Source organism: Pinus tabuliformis, chromosome 6 (genome assembly GCF_031772625.1).
Source record: "Pinus tabuliformis cultivar Carrire ecotype Pingquan chromosome 6, CPIR1, whole genome shotgun sequence".
Taxonomy (NCBI): Eukaryota; Viridiplantae; Streptophyta; class Pinopsida; order Pinales; family Pinaceae; genus Pinus; species Pinus tabuliformis.
This window is the reverse complement of record NC_142292.1, coordinates 916,582,789-916,603,699: the sequence shown is the minus strand read 5'-3', so window position 1 is coordinate 916,603,699 and position 20,911 is coordinate 916,582,789.

Genomic DNA, 20,911 nt, shown 5'->3' with positions numbered 1-20,911 from the left:
TAAGTTCTAAGATATCCTTAAATGAAGGCATATGGAGTCCTGAACATCTATTTGGAGAGGTCGAATATCTAAATGGTTCTGGGTTTATGGATTATATTATTTGGATGGGATTCGTTGGGATGTGAATGTATTTTATAGGTTTCACTAAAGCTAATGTGGAGGTTTCCTTGTAATTTTTTGAAGCGAAAGCTGAGGCAATTCATTGAAAGATCAACTCTGAGAAATTTGCATAATAGTACATAAGGGATTCACTAGTTTTGAAGCAAACCTGTGCATTTGAAGCTTAATCTAGTCCAAGATTTGTATACCTTCAAGATATTATTAAGAGACATCTTGCTACTATTGACATTTGGTATTGGAATTTGAAAATTCATATCACATTTGAAGATAACTTGCTCATATTTGGTTATGGAACAAAGGCAACCAGTGAGGATTAATTCGGTCTAGTGAAACTGTGAAGTATCACTCCGAGACCAAAACTTGTGAGGGGTTTGACACTTGACTTCTAATCAAAATTTCTAAGGCACTTTTAATCATAAAAGTCAACATTATCTAGAACTAAACTAGTGAAGAACTAAGAAAATTATTTCATATATTCTTGATTGCAATGGTATGTTTTTTATCTCCTCAAAATGATATTTTCCTAAGTGAATTAAGGTCTCTACATATCATATTTCAATACAGTCCTCTGCTTATTGGTCTATGTTTGGTGTGTCCCAACTCAGAAATATGTGAAGGATCTTTTGTGCATAATTGAAGCCTCAAGTAGAGACATATCTAATTTGTTGCCTCATCAATTTGTTGTATACCTATTGGAGTCCTTCAATCCCTAACAAAAATTTGATACAAGGGTCAAGTCTTAATGATAATTTCAAAGACCCATTCAACCAACACTAATGGAAGCACTCAAACCAAGGATTAATTTTCAATATGCTTGAATATTGTTCATGTATTATCTTGGATATTTGGGATAGAAACAAAAAATTCATCATCAATAAATAAAGGCATAAAATCACTTCTAGGTTTGTCTACAACAAGATGTACTTGAGTTTCATATAGTAGTTAAAGTGTTAATACTTGAGGTTCAAATATGTTCTAGTACATTGTCAAATCTTTTGAAGAAGTTTGGTTTATTTAGTAGTAAGGATTTTTGTGTCATAGTTAAAGAAGTTTGACTGTAAGGGTTTCATTGTCTCACTCTACATCTAAAGCATAATTATGGTAGGGTTTCATTATTTGTTCAGTAGTAAGGGTTTCCATGTAAGAGTTGAAGAAATTTTGATAATGAAGGATTACATACATCTTGCATTAGAAAATGACACATCCTGAGAAAGAATTATTCAGAGGACAAGGTCGTTGAAGTTTATAGAGGCAATATTGACAGAGTTTCATATATGCTACTTTGATTTTTCAAAGAACTGTGCATTGAAGAGTAATGATAGGTTTTGACATAAACATATTTTATTTGCGTAGAGAAGAGTTGCAGAACAATTGGTCATCTAGAGTCTCTGCCATTTGTTGACTTGTTATTCGGTGGTTATATACGTTGATACTAGAACTATTGACAACTTGAATATTAAAGAGTATTGTTGACAAAGAAGAGAAAAAGATTTGTTGGGTGTTGTTACATTTTCCAACTATGGTTTGGTTCAGCTAGGGTTTGTGGTACATATTGAGTAGAAGCATATTGAGAAAATATTATATCGCAAATTGTTTTGTATTGATTTTGAGCATAGGTGGATTCAATTTGAAAATTGTGAAACATGGTCTGTCGACTGATTAGGATGGAATGGTGGTGCTAGGGTAGGTTGGGGCCTGCACAAGGTGTTGGAGCATCCTTCTAGTTGCAACTGGTAAATAGAATGTTGGAGCAGCTCAAAAGCTTGTACACTAGGGAATTGGAGCGTCATTCCAGTTGGAGTTGGTCAACTAGGGATTTGGAGTTTCTTTCAAGTTGCCTCCTTCAGTTCGAGATGAAAATATTGGAAGTTGCAGCTTCCTAATTGATGTAAATTATTGAAGACAATATTGAGAAGCATTCAATTGTTTTTCTCTCGACAGAGTTTCCACCTAAAATTTTTGGTGTGATGTCTTCATGTCATGCATTGTTAAATGGTGTTGTATACTGATGTGATGTTGATTTATAATTGAACTAATGTTAATGTTAATCTGAATGCTCTGGATGTTAAAATTAACTAATTGAAGATAAATATTGATTCACCCCCCTCTCAATATTTCCAACACAAGGGTGTGGGGTTTGCGACAACCCCTTTTGTCACCCCACTTGTAAATATTATTATGGACTGTAAATCCATGTAAATAATGTGTAAATTTAATACAAAGACTGGCTTAGGAGAGGATATAGATTTTAGAGCTTGAGTGGAGAAGTTGTTGGGGGATGTTCTTGGGGAAATGACTAAACTCAAAGGTGCATTCAATAAGTCACATATCTACCCATAGGAATTGAAGGAAAGTTATACAATCATTTAAGAATGTGGTATATCCACCTACACACAAGAATGAGGCTGCCATGTTCATTTGAAGTGTGTTGGTGTGGTGAAAATGCATAGGGAAGTGTAATAGACAAGAAAAGGATTGGGAAGAAGTCATCCCGCAATAGTTAGTGCTCTCCAAAAGTGGAGGAGAGTAAGGAAATGGTGAAAGGAAAGCTAGTATGCATGACTATGGCATACAAATGAACAATGAGTTGCTAATGAGGAGAAGAATCCATAGTGGTTGGAAAAGTCTTGTTGGGGTTGCAAGTGTAATAGTTGTGAGTTCCTTGGAATCCTAGGTGGTTTATTGACTAGACAATGGAACATTACCTTGAGATTTTCTTTACTCGAACTCTGAAGCTGGCTCAGGAGTGGTTATCTGCAAGAAATATTTCAGTGCAAATTAACCTATGGTTGGGAGGAGAGTTGAAGTCCCTCCTCTAGTTGTCATCATCTTAATATAAATCATATAAGTGATTATTTACTAGTACATGATTGTAACATGAACGATCAATGAATATATCATATACACTCAAGTAGGAGCACTTGAATTATCATATGTCCATGGGTGAATAGTTGTTTAAGTGTTTATAGAAAATAAGAATCGATTGAAAGGGTGTAATTGGCCTTGATGAATCCTCACATGAGAGCTAATGTTTATATGCCTGGTGGTATACAACAACTATGACTTATTTTAATACCTCATACTCATTTATTACCTACTATTAATAAGAATGCAAGGGGATACTACCTTGCTTGATGCAGAGTATCATGGGGATGCCTGGATGTTTGGAATATATCATGTGTTTGCTATCTTGTATCTTGAAGTTCTGGGAAGCTTATTGTTATGATATTAATTGCATATGATTCCTTTAACAAATATAAGTTGGTATGCATGGATATGTGTGGTGGCTTGAGGTGGAACAATATTGTTGGTGAAGATAATATGTTATTGTATGTCTTTGACAAGATGCTCATGTTTTTTCTCACAATATGAGGGATTTGGTAATACTTATGCTACTAGTATGTTCATTGTAATTGCATAACTCAATTGGATGTTTAAGTGTGTGTGTTACTATGGTGTGTGGGTCTATATGTTATAAGTAGCATGGAGCATATGCAAAGAGGAGGCAAGTTGTTTCCACGTGTTAAATATGATTATCATGGTTTTATGGTCTTGGCATGCTTTATTGGCCAATTCCTTCCTTACTCATGGAATGGAATGTTATGAAAGAATAGACTAGTAAGCCTTGGTGTGGCTATCACTGAACTTATAGAATGTTTTTTTCCAAGAGAAGGTTGTGATAATAGTTGTGCAGGAGGTTGAACATACGTATCTGGGTACATATTCATTTATTGGTGTTTCACTCTTGAATTTATTCTGTTTTGATTCTAAAATTAAAATTTGTATCTCAACATGTTCTGGGAAAGGAAAAGCTCTCAGGAGAACCCTATTCAAACTCTTTGTAGGTTGCAAAGAAACCTAGAAGTAAATTTTGAGTTTAAAACAAATTGTTGTTAATAGCAGGTTTTTCCTTGAACTAGATAAAACTAGAGGTCAAGGGTCTAAGAGAAGTTGAGTGAAATAAACTTGTGGTTGAGTCGAACATGAATTGGGCCATGTGTAGAAGATATTTACATGTAAATTATAACATCATGAGGTATTGGGATAGATTAGGCAGGTTCACAGGTCTAATGTCCAAGGTTACTTCGTTGTGAGTGTTTGTGGTTGGGACAAACCCAAACCGTGTTGAGTTTGCACTTATAATATATTTATAATATTGGTGAAGCCTTGGTAATGTTGGCGAAAAATTGTTGTAGGGAGCAAGATTATGCTTCATCACCAAAAAAAGGTTATGTTGTAGTCTAACTAGCACCAACATATTCAATCTTCCGAAAAGGGAAGAAGGCATCACCCAAAGCACTGCCACAACTTAAGTGGATTGATGGGGTTCTAGAAGGTCAGCAAACACATTTAACATTTATATAAGATAGTAACCATTGCAAAGAAAATAAAAGAGTTATTACACATGAGCTTAACAAAGAATTTAAAAAGTTTTAATCAGATAATCAATCATACACATTTATGCATCACAAACATTACACAATAGATATCCCTGCAATTGGTATCCTTTTATTAATATTAATCCACACATAGTTTACAATCATTTATCCACAAGGTTACAATAATTTCTTTGATACATCAATTGTAATGAACCACAATTACAATATACAACCAAAGCGTTTAATAATCAACATGTAAACTATTCAATTAATTAGCATGGAATTTTTAAAAAACATGAGCAAAGATGACTTACCTGTAGCAACAATATTCCTTACTTATGATTTCAGATTGAATGTTATTTGAATCCTATGAACCACAATAAAGTTTTGGGGATGACTCTCCACCCAACCATAGACCTAGCTGTACATAATATTTCTACGGTTGGCCACCCTCGAGCTCTCAATCAAGGTACTATTGCCAGGGAACCCTTTGTCTCAAAAGACTTTTCTCCCAAGAAAATGGATGAAGGAATCTTCCTCATTGCCCACTAAATCGACAAAAAAATGGAAAGGGGTCTGCATGCACACATTCCATGTGTAAACATGCAACTTTTATTTATTTATTTTAAGTTTTACTTAATTTAATATTTCTCTTAATTTAACTCTTTCTTATTTTATTCGTTTTTACTTTTTGTTAACTTTACTTATTTTTACTACTTTTATAGTTTAATTTTATATATATTTATTTAGATCTTCAGTTTATTATTTGTTATATTCTCTTCATTATTTATTATTTATTGTTTTTTTTAAATTTTAATTTATTATTTATTTACTATTATTATCTTTTCTTTATTCTTTATTCTTTATTTGCTTATATAATAATATTATTTTATTTTATTTATTTATTTATTTATTTATTATTATTATTATTATTATTATTATTATGGAGCATTAAATACTCCCCCTCTTTAAGGAACATCAGCCCGAAGTTAAGTTGAATCATCTAACATTTTAATTTATTTAGTTATTTATTACTTCACATTTTCCCTACACCCTTTGTTGAACTAGTATAACTAGTAGGCATCAAAAGTTTCCACAACACCAAGGAAATACCAAGGAATATCTGTCTTTTTTCCCAACTTTCAGAACTAGATATGAGCCTCATCAATCTATACCATAGCCTATTGTTGGTCCTAAGGCTTAGACCTTATCTTTCCCAAGGCAGGCATCTTGTCCCATTACTGAATGACTTCGGGCATCTCTCAAAGCTAGCCCACTCCCTCCACACTCACTAACGTGCACAACCCTACTAATTCATCAAAGTCCCTACACCCCCACTAGACTTCAGCATCCCAATACTATATCAAGCACTTTGCCTCCTCAAGATGGTCCCATAGCCCCTCAAGAGCTATCCATCAAGAGTTATACAAGACAAAGGAACCACTGGAATATGTAGTGTTAATTGAGTATTTCTCCAACCCATATGGTGTTACATATTATCCCTCGCAGGTATGGGCTCCCATTAGATCATCAAATAACCCAGCCCTCTCAACCCATTTGTGGAGTTCCAGTCAGTCACCACATCTCAACATACATCCAATGCATTAGTTATAATTATAACATCATACAAGATAACCCGCATGCCAACTCTTGCATATCATCATGAGAACACAACATCATTTTTATAAATTAATTATGAATGTCATAAATCTACGTACAATTACCACATGCTTCACATCATAATATCCTCCTGAGTTATAACATCAACATATCAATATCAAAGACATATCATCACATAATAAATTAATCACCTATCAATATACCTCATATCATAACATCATAATCCCTATGCCACATTATGCATATCATACCCATCATGAGCATACGCATCATTATCATAAAAAAATAAATAAGAACCACATGTGCATCATTATCCTCCCATCATAACTATGTCCAATTACCACATGCCATCATATCATGAAACCTCATGCAAACATTATATTTCAACAATCCTATGCTGACATAATTAATTTAAGCCATCACCTCATTATTTACGTTGTTCATATAAACTTCTTCACTTGTTATATTTAAAAAAAAAGAAAAAAAACATATTATCAAGTTGGCTTTAACTTTTCACTACTATTGAGTGTTATTCCTTTCCTCCTCTTCATAAATGTACAATTTTACTTGGAAATGTTGTACTATTCCCCAATTTGGGTATATGACCTATAACAAATTTAACAAGGTGGGTTGTCAAATGTAATCCACTTATTATTCCTAATTTAAGGCCTAAAAAGAATAGAATTGAGCCTAGTTGTACATCATAATTTGCATACAAAGTTCGTCAACTGAATTTATCATTACAATGCAAGGCTTACATGAGAGGGGGATATATCATGGATATTGCCACAAAAAACAAAACAAAAAAACTTATGTTCCTCCAACTGATCATTTTCTTTACCCCTATTCCAAAAATTTGCCATCATGTCCAAGGATAGGCTACTCCTTCTTGTTGATTTCTTACACTCATATATGGGACTTGCATGTTTATCCCTTTCCCTTCATCCACAAAGTAGTTTTATCAACATATATTTCTAATATTATGGGTCAAACTTAGAAATTTCCCTCAATTCTTAAAACTTATATATTGTGACTTGAGTTTATGTACACATTCTTCTTCTTCTTTTTTGAGTCTATGAAAATCACACCTATTTTCTATGGTATAAGCAACATGAATGGTATAGTCTATGATCATTAGGTTGACTTTTATTAGTTTTCTCTAATCAAGGTTGCATAAATAATCATATATAGTCTTAATCTTGGCAATGATCCTTTTAATTAATGTGTTGATCTTTTCAATTATTTATTTACTATTATTATATTTTCTTTATTTTTTATTATTTATTTACTTCTATATTAATATTATTTTATTATTATTATTATTATTACAGGGCATTACATTTATCCTCCAAAATCTTAATTACAATTACAGGAATACAGGGTGAAAACATGAGTATGAATTTTGGCAACATGTCGGCCATTTTCTTCATTTCTTGTCACCACACAACTTGAATTTCATATTCTTTTACAACCTTGGTCTGTTTCTTACTATCAACCAATTCACTCCCTTGATGTCATCAAGCTTAACTCCTACAACTTGACATGATCAATTCTAACTATTATTTGAAAAATCAATTCTGACCCATGCTTGTTTGATGGTGTCAACCTTGTTTTCACAATTGCTTGATCATTTCGAATGCCTTGGCCTAGCTACACTTTTTCCAACTCTCTTTTTCTTATTTCTACCACTAAATTTTGATCAATTTAACCATCCATTTTCTGGCTCTCACTTTATTCTTTCCATGAAAATTTTCTTCTCAAAACTAGCCAAAAAAATGAAGGACCCAATAGGTCCCGACCATAGCCTATTGACTTACTATCAAGTCAATATTTCACTTTTGTAGATGATTATCCCTCAAATGAAGGACCCAACTCAGGAATAGTCTAGATAATTGATTGGCGGAAAGAGTTACATGTGTCCAGGAATTCTTTCCACTTTTGCAACAAAATATTTCCCTGATCAACAAAGGTTTGAGTGGTGGCAACATATGGGGATCTCTAGTTAAGTTGCAAGAAAAGTATTATATTCATTTTATTTGATTAAGTTAAGATGATGCAACTGAAAAATAATGATCTTGATCAATGGGCTTAAGATCTAGAATGATCTATTTGGATCGGTGGCACTCATCCTCCAATGCAATGATTTGAGCATATTTTTGTGTAATTTGGTCAATTACCTTTTTTTGTTGTTGGTGGGAAAGATTCCCAAGGACCAGGGTTGAAAGCCCCTGTTATCACCTAGAACTACAGTCACATGTATATAATTTTTGTCCAAAGTTCATTGTCAAAAATTGGTGTCAAATGGGTTTTGTCTTATGTTTCTTACTTAGGGGTCATGTTTCTAAAGGGTCTTGATGTGAATCATTATCTAATACTATTGGTCATCCTCCATCATGATTGCATAAGCCATGTCTTATCTTGTACATGTCACTGGTCCTTCCCATATTTTCGCAGCGCAGTCTTATTGGTTGATTTTGCAGCGCAATTATGTTTTAGCCATTTCGCAGCGCGTCAGCATCCAGCCGTTTCGCAGCGCATTTTGCTAATTTATAACTATCTGCGCTACGAAATCGCAGATTCGGGCATTTTGCAGCACAAATTCCTAAAGGGTCACGTCTGGGGATGAGTCATTGTCTCTGTCCGGTTATTGTCAGTTGGCGTACCTCCCAAACACTTATGAGCCATCACTCCACCAATAGATTCATAGGCATGCACATAAAAATCATTCAAACGGTTTTATCATGCATGGATGTTTTATGATGTTTGTAAATGATGCATAAAGTGGCCAGCTTATGTGATAAGATATTCGAATTGCAAACGAGCCCGAGTTTCTTTTTCAAGAGAGCCTGAATACAAGCGAGCCTGCGTTTTAAAAAAATTTGAATTTGCCATTTGAGTTGAAGCTGGTGGTGATTCTCTGTGCAAAAATTGCAAAAGCGGAATGGAGAGAAAGGAGCATAGGTCTGGAAGATGTCAGAGAACAGAGCCTGAAGGATTGGACCTTGCATTGAAAGATGAAGCTGTGAGGAAGGCTTTCAAGGATGCTGGCTGTTGGAATTTCTGTGAGAAGCTGCAGGGTGGCCATGCTCAGGTAACAAAAGAGTTTGCCTTGAACTTTACAGGTTTAAATTCTAAAGTATCTATGTTAGAATTTCAAGTATCTCCAGAGGCAATTGCTAATGTAACTGAGATTCCAAGAGGGGGGCAGGAGTGGTTTAAGAACTTTAAATTTGATTTGAACCCCTGCAAAGAATTTCTTAAAGAGGCATATGTGAATGAGGATTTAACAAAGGCTGTGCCTAGAAGCTATGTTAAGGAGCACTATGCTCTTCTTCTTACATGTATTCAAAAGTATTTAACCTGTGAAGGTAGATATAACAAGGTTTACTCCTATCACTTCAAGTTGTTGTTGCATTTTACTGGTAAAGCATCCATAGATATTCCATTTTACCTGTTTCGTAGTCTCAGCAAAATGTGTGATAAAGTGCAATTAAGAAAGGATGACTGTGAGACATCATTATTTCACCATGGTTTAGTGAAACTGTTAGTGCTGGATGGTCTTCAGAAAATTGGTAGGGATTGGAACTCTTTTATCTTTATGGCTGGTTTCCAGAGTAAAACAAGCCTTACTCCACAGCCGGTTAGAGAAAGAGAAGAATCAGTTGAGGAACCCACAATAGCTGAGTTTAGAAAGGAGGTAAAGGATAAAAAGAAGACCAAGTCTAAATTGAAAAAATCAGTGAAGCCCTTGGTTATTAAAGAGCCACCTCAGCCATCATCAAAAGAAGAGGTCAAGCACAAGAAAGATGTACCTGGATCAAGTGGGTCTGAAAAAGTATCAAGAGTTAAGACAAGGAGTCAATTAAGCAAAGAGAAGGGCAAATCAGTAGCTGTTGAGGAAAGTCCAATATCTAAGGCCAGTTTGAGTGATTTTCTTGAGGCAATTGAGTTTGAGCAGGCTGAACCAGTGCATATTGAACCAATGCACATTGATTTGACTCAATCATCACCGGAGAACACTAAAAAGTCCAAAGCTTCAAAGAGACTAAAGTTTGATGAACCCGGTGAGGAATTTATTTTCAAACCACGAAGGCCGGTTACAAGGAAACAAGTAAGGGAAGCTGAGAAGCTGCATAAAGGAGAGAAAGTTTTAAAAATGCCCAGAACATAGGTAGTTGAAGAGCTGTCTAGAACAGAGGAGGCAAAACAAATCAAGCAAAAAGGCAAGAACAGAACAATCATTATTTCCCAAGGGGGAAATATCATAGCTATAAAGAGCCAGATGGAGACAGCAAAAGATGAAATTGCCAAAGCAAAGAATGTCACTAGGGAGCGTGCAGTCAGGTATGCCAACTATCGAAGAGCTGTGTTAAAAGGTAGTAAAAACCTAGTGGGACAAGTGGATTCAGTGGCTGATGTATATACATGGACAGTTCCAGCTCTCAAACAAGCTAAACTCATCAGAAAAATGAACATGAGTTTAAGAGCTGAAAACAAAGCTTTAAGGAGAGAGGTTGCAGATTTAAAAGCACAGCTAGGTTAACTGGCTGCTCATTGATGGTGAGAAAGGTCATATTCTTAATTTCGTCAAATTTTGTTTAAGTTCCATTATTCTGAAGGCATATAGGTCTCTGCCACCTGTAAAGGAGGTTTAAAAAGTCAAAAGTCCAAGCAAAAAATTCCTTAAGGCAAATACAATCTGTTTTAGCAAAAACAGCAGTTTCGTAGCGCGCTACGAAACTGCTGTAGGTGTTGTTTTATGATGAAGACAAACAGTTTGATGGTAGGATCAAAAAATTATCAAAAGAAATACCTAAGGAACATTAAGGAGACCACATGAGGCTAGCATAGCCATTCAGATAATGACAAGTGTGCCTTTTTGTAAAGGTGAAATATTTTGTCTTAAGTTAAAGCTTTGATAAAGGTACTTTATTACCGGTTGTTAGGGTTTTGGAAGGAGATGCATACGAAGAATTTTGGCTTATACACCTGTTCAATCAACAAAGCTTCCAGCACATTTGGGAATATGGTGATGTTCGTTATTTTTGGGGTATTAAAGAGCTGGGAACATGCTGCTTAATTTTTGAAGAATGGTGGGAGACAAGGACCGGAAAAACAGGGGTTTTATCCTTATGATTAATGAACCATCAGCGCATTCAGTATCCAAAGCTAGCTTGTTCATTGCATCCTTCTCTCAGCTATCTCGGCCAAAATCAAAGGAGACAGGTGTCAAGGATCAAGAAAGAATCATGTTACGAGGAGGATAGAATTAGAGTTTTAGTTTAGTTGAGACTCTTTGTAATTACAGCTCAGCACTTAATGTATTTAATGAGTTAGTTAAATGGTAGATAGGGGTAATTAGTAGCAGTCATCGAGCTCCCCTCATGCTGGAGGAGGAAGCTCAAATTAGTTAAGGGTGTATCTCTATATATAGATCAAACTTTGATGTAATGGGGGTTGGATGTTTTTGAGAAACAGAGTTTATTTTGGCTTATGTAAGAACTTGTTTTCAGTAATACAAATGACTGCTTTTTCTTCTCAGGATTCATACATTGTTTCAGATGCTCAAGATATATGTGGTTTTGTTTTATCCTTTATGTTTTACAGCTTTATAGATACACAATCACTCAGAATTCACTCTGCTGCTTTGATTTCCTGTGTGTATTTGTAAGTTGAGGTTTATTTGAGAGGTGTCTTGAGTGTTTAAACATTACATGCCCTGACTTCTATGAATGAGTGGTTTTATAGTTTGCTGAAATGATGATTAACTCCATGAGCCCAATGGAAATCTTTGTGAGGTCTGTCCAGCCAATTTGTATGTTAAATTTACTTTGCAAGAGTTAGCCATCTCATCAATATTTAAAATCAATAACCCTTTGAGAGAGCCCTCTCAGACTAAGGAGGCTAAGCCTTAGTCAAAAGCCTGGTTTGAAATAGTTACACAGAGTCTTACTGATTGGCAGCCTTCAGTGCTTGATTTTGTGATAACATTTTGGTGCGTCTGCCGGGAGCCTGAAGATTACTCATTCCCGAAATTTTAAGATTGAACTTCTGAAGGTAGCAGGAGCTCAAAAAGGTTTTCGAGGCTGCATTCTACCTTGGTGACTCCATTAATTCTTAAAGTTTAAAAGGTGGCTTCGAGAGGAAGATATACAAGGAGTAATCCTGACCCAAACCCACCTAGTCCTGTGGAGAATCCTAATATCATCTCAAGGAGTAGACAAAGATTTTCTGATATACCAGGTACTTCAAATATTTCAAAGTCTTTGTTTCCTGAGTTTTCTAGAAGTCCTGAAGATAAAATTGTTGATGATAAAATTCAAGAAGTTTTGTTGAGGTCTGAAAACGAAGAAGAACTTATTGGTATCATTTTGGATTTACAAAAGAGAGGCATTGATACTTCATCTTTAGTGTCACAAAAAGATAAAGAAGAGTTTTGGGAAATTGTTACTTCTGAATTGTTATTAAAGGAGGAGGACTTGAAACAGCTCAAGGAGCTTGACCCTTTTGAAGTTTTGCTTAAGTCTAAAACTGGTTTACCTCTCCCAAATTGGAGTTCTTTTGTCAGTGGTTTACAAAGTCCCAATAGCCCTTTCCGTACTCATACTTTATCTTCTGCCTTTGCTAGTCCAAGTAGTCCTCAGACAACATCTCATACTAGTTCTGGTTCTTCTGGTCATACAATACCTGTTGTCATTGTTCCTCCATTCATTATGGCTGTACCTGCTAGGTATGCTCCTCTAGCTCTCCCTGTTGTTCTGCATGATCTCCCTAGTAAATATGCTGCTAGAATTCCAACATGGGGAGGAGATGAAGACATTACAGCTGAAGAACATGTGGATAGATTCAATGATTTTATTGACAGGGAAGAAGTGGATGATGAAGATGTAAAATTAAGACTGTTGCTCAAACTTTTATTGGGGAAGTCCGAAAATGGTTTAAAGCCCTGGGAGCTGGTAGCATTCATAGTTGGGCTGAGTTTGAAGATAGTTTTCTGAGGAAATGGGGAAATAGAACTAATCCTGTTCAAGCCCTCACTGAATATAATAGTCTAAGAAGAGCTCCAGATGAAACTGTTCAAAACTTTTCTAAGAGGTTTAATAAAGTATATAATTCCATTCCAGCACATTTGAAACCTCCTGGAGCTTTGGCACAGTTAAGATATGCTGAGTCCTTTGACTCAGATTTCTCTCTTTTACTCAGAGAAAGAGAGTCTGCTACTCTGGCTGAAATGCAAAATGATGCAATCAAGGTAGATGTGAATATGCTTGCTGCTAAGAAGTCGAAGATGGCAAAGACTAAGATAAAGGAAGAAGAGAAGCCTTCTACCTCTGCTCAAGAAGATAAATTTGAAACCATGATGAAAACCATGGAGAAATTGATGGACCAATTAGCACTTGGGAATACTGCTGCTCCCCAAGCACAACAAGAGCCTCGGTTTAGGAACCCTCAATTTAGAAGGCCTCAAAATCAGCAAAGGCCAAGAGACAATAGAAATCAGCAGGCAGATCCTCCAGTGAGACCTCCTTTCCAACAAAACATGGTGGATGAAGAAGAAGAACCTGAAGTACCTAAGGAATCTATTCATTGTTTTGGTGAAGAAGATTCAGAAATTTTCTTAACAAAGGAGGAACATGATGAGTCCAGCCAGTTAAAAGCAGAAGAGGAGCCTTCAGATTTCTTAAAGGGTTATCAGCATGCCATATTTGAGATTCAGAAGCAGTACAATCTCAGAAACCGAGATGTCCCTATTACAGCAAATAAAGCACAGCCTAAGAAGAATATTTCAAAGGCAGTTGAAGATAAAAAGGAAAAGTCAAAGCAGATTGATGGTAAAGGTGATTCCCCTCTTGATAGGAAGGATATTCAAACCCCTGCTCCTCCTAAGGAAGTTGAAAAGTCTACTTCTGTTTTTAATATAGAAAATGAGATTGCAAAAATTAAAATATCAGTCCCATTCAATGAAATCCTGAAAGTAGACAAATATAGAAGCAAGATTGTGGAAATGCTTAATTCTCCACCAGGAGGGGCTGATATTCTAAATGTGCAAGAGGATAATCCTATTATCTGTTTAGGTCCAAGACTTGAGGATGAACAAAATGATGAGTTTCCTCCTTTTTATATAAGCATTAATATCCATGATATGACTCTACATAATGCTATGCTGGATTCAGGGGCATCACATAATCTCATGCCTAAGGTAATCATGGAAAGATTGGGATTAGAAGTAACTAGACCATACAAGGACTTATTTTCTTTTGATTCAAAGAGAGTTCATTGTATTGGGTTGATAAAAGATGTTGTTGTGGCACTCACACAAATCCCAGCAAAAACAACTGTCATGGACATTGTTGTTGCAGACATTCCACCTAAGTTTGGGATGCTTCTTTCAAGGTCATGGGCAGCAAAAATCAAGGGTACCATGCAAATGGATCTGACATATGCTACCATTCCAGTGTTTGGTGAACAAAGGAGGTTGTATCGTGAAACAAGGATGGCATATATGGTAAGCAGCAAGGACAAGCCTCAGAATTTTCCTATTTACTCTTGTGATACAGGCCTTGGATCAGCTATTCTTTTCAATGAATCAGTTGGAAAAGAATCACAAGATGAACATGCAGAAAATCAGTGTCAGGAGGTACAGCAAAGAAATGAAAGAGACATCACTGGTTGCTGGTCCCTATACTTTGATGGAGCAGCAGGAAAAGAAGGCGCAGGAGCTGGGATTTGGATCACTAGTCCAACTGAAGAAAGTAAGTTTCTGTCATACAAACTTAACTTTGATTGTACCAATAACATGGCTGAGTATGAGTCTCTGGTATTAGGCTTAGAAACCTTGATAGAGTTGAAGGCAAAGAACATTGCTGTTTGTGGAGATTCTGAATTAATTATAAAGCAAGTTCAAGGTGCATATCAAACAAAGGATGCAAGGATGAGAGCCTACAGAAATTTAGTGTTGGAATTGTTGGAAAAATTTCAATCCTATACCTTCAGTATAAAAACCAGAGATCAAAATTCTGTTGCAGATTCTCTTGCTGTTGCAGCTAGTCTTTTTATTATTCCTAAACATTCTTCTGATAGCTATGAAGTGAAGGTTCGCCATAGACCAGTCATCCCAGACAATATCATAAACTGGCAAGTCTTTGAAGATGATCAGCAGGTAAGAAATTTTCTTGAATTGAAAGAGGAATTTGAGCATAATCAAATAGATCAGCAGAATATGTTAACAGAGACAAGGGAAAAGTCTGAAGTGTTGCAGCTACAAAACAACCTAATTCCTAAAGGCCTTATTCCACTTGAAAAGTTATTTGATCAAAATGATGTGTTTAAAGCACCAAGATTGCAAGCTAATGAAGAGGAAATAGAAAGCTGTAATTTAGGTGACTCAGTTGTGCCTAAATTAGTCAAGATTTCAAAGTTCTTATCAGCTGATATGAAGGTCAAATATGTTGAAATGATGAAGAAGTTTATTGATGTTTTCGCATGGAGCTATGCTGATCTGAAGCAGTATGATTCTTCAATCATACAACATACCATCCCAATTAAGCAAAATGAGAAGCCTTTTAAGCAGAAATTAAGGAGGATTAATCCCCTTCTGATGCCACTAATTGAAAAGGAAGTGAAAAAGCTTTTTGATGCAAAAATTATTGTTCCAATCAGATTCTCAAATTGGCTTGCTAACTTGGTACCAGTCAGGAAAAAGAATGGGGAGATTAGAATTTGCATAGACTTCAGGAACTTAAACAAGGCTTCACTGAAAGATAATTACCCTCTTCCTAAAATGGATCTCATTTTGCAAAATATTGTTGGTTCCCAAAGAATGTCTATGCTGGATGGCTTCTCAGGGTATAATCAGATCCTTGTTCATCCAGATGATCAGGAGAAGACAGCTTTCACTACACCATGGGGCACATTTATGTATGCAAAGATGCCTTTTTGCCTCATGAATGCAGGAGCGACCTTCCAGAGGGCTATGGACATTGCTTTTGCTGAAGAAAAAGATAAATCAGTGGTGGTATATCTTGATGATATCACAGTCTTTTCAAAAAGGGAAGAAGATCACTTAAAGCGCCTTGAAAGGATCTTACTAAAGTGTAGGAGGTTTGGTATTTCTTTAAACCCAACCAAAAGTATCTTTGCTTTAACTTCTGGCAAATTGCTTGGACATATTATTTCTGAAGAAGGAATTAGGATTGATCCTAATAGAGTCAGTGCTATTCAAAGGTTAGATTTGCCAAGGAGCAAGAAAGAGGTTCAATCCTTTCTTGGTAAGGTTAATTTTGTTAGAAGATTCATTCCTAACTTTGCTGAAGTAGTCAAACATATAACAAAGATGCTAAGGAAAGGAGCAGATTTTAAGTGGACAGCTGAAGCAAAGAAGTCATTTGAAGAGATCAAAAAAGCACTTACTCAAGCACCAGTCCTCATCAGCCCGGATTTTACCAAGGAGTTCCTGATCTTCACATTTGCTTCTGAAGACACAATTGCTGGAGTTTTACTGCAGAAAGGAAGTCAAGGTACTGAACAGCCCATTTCTTTCTTTAGCAAGACATTGGCTAATGCTGAATTGAAATATAATATCTTAGAGAAGCAAGCATATGCATTGGTGAAAGCAATTAAGGATTTCAGAATTTATGTGTTGCACTCTCATATTGTTGCATACGTGCCAAGTGCTGTTATAAAAGATATTCTTACACAAGCAGACCCGGATGGAAAAAGAGGAAAATGGATAGCCAAGCTGTTGGAATATGACATTGAGATCAGGCCCACCAAGTTGGTAAAGGGTCAGGGCTTAGCAAAATTGCTGACTCAGTCAAATCTGGACTGCATTGGTATCAATTTTAGCACAGAAATATCAGAAATTTCTGAGAATGAAGAAGAATTGATCCAAATCAATGAAAAGTTTTTGACATCAGAATGGTATAAGGATGTGGCATTTGTCTTGCAGTACAATAGAGCCCCTGATAGCCTTTCCAAATCTAAAGCTCGGTTCACCAAGTTGAAGTCCCTCAGATATTTTGTATATGAGCAAAATTTATTTTGGAAGGATGCAGGAGGAATTTTGCTAAATTGTCTCATTGAAGAAGAAGCTGATAAGGTAATTGATGAATTTCATAAGGGAGATTGTGGAGGCCATCACTATTGGAAAGCCACTGCAAACAAAGTTTTAAGAGCTGGATATTTTTGGCCAACTATGTTCAGAGACATTTATAAAAAGATAGCATCATGCCATGAATGTCAAGTATTTGAAGGAAAGAGAAAGCTCATGCCTATGCCATTGGTTCCTATTTATGTTGAAGCACCCTTCCAGCAGTGGGGATTAGATTTTATAGGGGAAATCCATCCTCCTTCATCAGGGCAGCATCGCTGGATTCTCACAGCCACTGATTATTTTACAAAGTGGATAGAGGCAATACCTACCAGGCAAGCAAATGATTCAGTGATAATTTCCTTTTTAGAAAATAACATCTTATCAAGGTTTGGTTGTCCACTCAAGATTATCACAGACAATGCCCAGGCTTTTAAGTCCAAAAGAATGATAAATTTCTGTCATCAGTACCATATTTCCCTTGGTCATTCCACTGCTTACTATCCACAGGGAAATGGCTTAGCTGAAAGTTCAAATAAGAGTCTTGTGAGGATTATCAAGAAGCTGCTGCAGGAAAATAAAAAGGCTTGGCACTTAAAGCTGAAGTATGCCTTGTGGGCTGATCGAATTTGCACAAAGAGGTCCATTGGAACATCACCATATGAACTTGTGTATGGAGCAGAGGCTATTTTCCCAACATCTCTTGGGGTACCATTTATGAAGCTAATTCAGGGATGAGAAGAGGAACCAAATGCCATACAACGAAGGATTAATCAGTTGATAGCTTTGCAGGAGAAAAGAAATGAAGTGTTTGAAGGTCATCAACAGAACCAGAATCGGGTCAAGAGAGCATTTGACAAGAAGATCAAAGAGGTTACATTTCAGATTAATGACAAAGTCCTGAAATGGGAAGCAAGAATTGAAGAGAAAGGTAAACATGGCAAATTTGAAAATTTATGGAAGGGGCCATATCAGATTTCTGCTTTCCATGGAAATAACACCTACATTCTGCAAGAAGTTGATGGAACACCATATGCTGGAGGACCTGTTAATGGCAGGTTCTTAAAGCATTACAATCAGTGAAAGTCTGCCAAGTATCTCATGAGCATTGTATATAACCGTTTTATGAATTTTTCCTGTTGAAAATAAATGACAAGCTGAACAGAAAAGCTTTAGCCCGAGGAGAAGGCCCACAAAGCTAGAAAGGAATGCTTGTCAGCTGTGTGTATGTTAAATAAAATGGACAAAGCACTGGTTCTACGAGTTCTTAGTGTACTACAGGAGCACACTATCCCAAGTGGAGCCACTGTTATCACCTAGAACTACAGTCACATGTATATAATTTTTGTCCAAAGTTCACTGTCAAAAATTGGTGTCAAATGGGTTTTGTCTTATGTTTCTTACTTAGGGGTCATGTTTCTAAAGGGTCTTGATGTGAATCATTATCTAATACTATTGGTCATCCTCCATCATGATTGCATAAGCCATGTCTTATCTTGTACATGTCACTGGTCCTTCCCGTATTTTCGCAGCGCAGTCTTATTGGTTGATTTTGCAGCGCAATTATGTTTTAGCCATTTCGCAGCGCGTCAGCATCCAGCCGTTTCGCAGCGCATTTTGCTAATTTATAACTATCTGCGCTACGAAATCGCAGATTCGGGCATTTTGCAGCGCAAATTCCTAAAGGGTCACGTCTGGGGATGAGTCATTGTCTCCGTCCGGTTATTGTCAGTTGGCGTACCTCCCAAACACTTATGAGCCATCACTCCACCAATAGATTCATAGGCATGCACATAAAAATCATTCAAACGGTTTTATCATGCATGGATGTTTTATGATGTTTGTAAATGATGCATAAAGTGGCCAGCTTGTGTGATAAGATATTCGAATTGCAAACGAGCCCGAGTTTCTTTTTCAAGAGAGCCTGAATACAAGCGAGCCTGCGTTTTAAAAAAATTTGAATTTGCCATTTGAGTTGAAGCTGGTGGTGATTCTCTGTGCAAAAATTGCGAAAGCGGAATGGAGAGAAAGGAGCATAGGTCTGGAAGATGTCAGAGAACAGAGCCTGAAGGATTGGACCTTGCATTGAAAGATGAAGGTGTGAGGAAGGCTTTCAAGGATGCTGGCTGTTGGAATTTCTGTGAGAAGCTGCAGGGTGGCCATGCTCAGGTAACAAAAGAGTTTGCCTTGAACTTTACAGGTTTAAATTCTAAAGTATCTATGTTAGAATTTCAAGTATCTCCAGAGGCAATTGCTAATGTAACTGAGATTCCAAGAGGGGGGCAGGAGTGGTTTAAGAACTTTAAATTTGATTTGAACCCCTGCAAAGAATTTCTTAAAGAGGCATATGTGAATGAGGATTTAACAAAGGCTGTGCCTAGAAGCTATGTTAAGGAGCACTATGCTCTTCTTCTTACATGTATTCAAAAGTATTTAACCTGTGAGGGTAGATATAACAAGGTTTACTCCTATCACTTCAAGTTGTTGTTGCATTTTACTGGTAAAGCATCCATAGATATTCCATTTTACCTGTTTCGTAGTCTCAGCAAAATGTGTGATAAAGTGCAATTAAGAAAGGATGACTGTGAGACATCATTATTTCACCATGGTTTAGTGAAACTGTTAGTGCTGGATGGTCTTCAGAAAATTGGTAGGGATTGGAACTCTTTTATCTTTATGGCTGGTTTCCAGAGTAAAACAGGCCTTACTCCACAGCCGGTTAGAGAAAGAGAAGAATCAGTTGAGGAACCCACAATAGCTGAGTTTAGAAAGGAGGTAAAGGATAAAAAGAAGACCAAGTCTAAATTGAAAAAATCAGTGAAGCCCTTGGTTATTAAAGAGCCACCTCAGCCATCATCAAAAGAAGAGGTCAAGCACAAGAAAGATGTACCTGGATCAAGTGGGTCTGAAAAAGTATCAAGAGTTAAGACAAGGAGTCAATTAAGCAAAGAGAAGGGCAAATCAGTAGCTGTTGAGGAAAGTCCAATATCTAAGGCCAGTTTGAGTGATTTGCTTGAGGCAATTGAGTTTGAGCAGGCTGAACCAGTGCATATTGAACCAATGCACATTGATTTGACTCAATCATCACCGGAGAACACTAAAAAGTCCAAAGCTTCAAAGAGACTAAAGTTTGATGAACCTGGTGAGGAATTTATTTTCAAACCACGAAGGCCGGTTACAAGGAAACAAGTAAGGGAAGCTGAGAAGCTGCATAAAGGAGAGAAAGTTTTAAAAATGCCCAGAACAGAGGTAGTTGAAGAGCTGTCTAGAACAGAGGAGGCAAAACAAATCAAGAAAAAAGGCAAGAACAGAACAGTCAATATTTCCCAAGGGGGAAATATCATAGCTATAAAGAGCCAAATGGAGACAGCAAAAGATGAAATTTCCAAAGCAAAGAATGTCACTAGGGAGCGTGCAGTCAGGTATGCCAACTATCGAAGAGCTGTGTTAAAAGGTAGTAAAAACCTAGTGGGACAAGTGGATTCAGTGGCTGATGTATATACATGGACAGTTCTAGCTCTCAAACAAGCTAAACTCATCAGAAAAATGAACATGAGTTTAAGAGCTGAAAACAAAGCTTTAAGGAGAGAGGTTGCAGATTTAAAAGCACAGTTAGGTTAACTGGCTGCTCATTGATGGTGAGAAAGGTCATATTCTTAATTTTGTCAAATTTTGTTTAAGTTCCATTATTCTGAAGGCATAT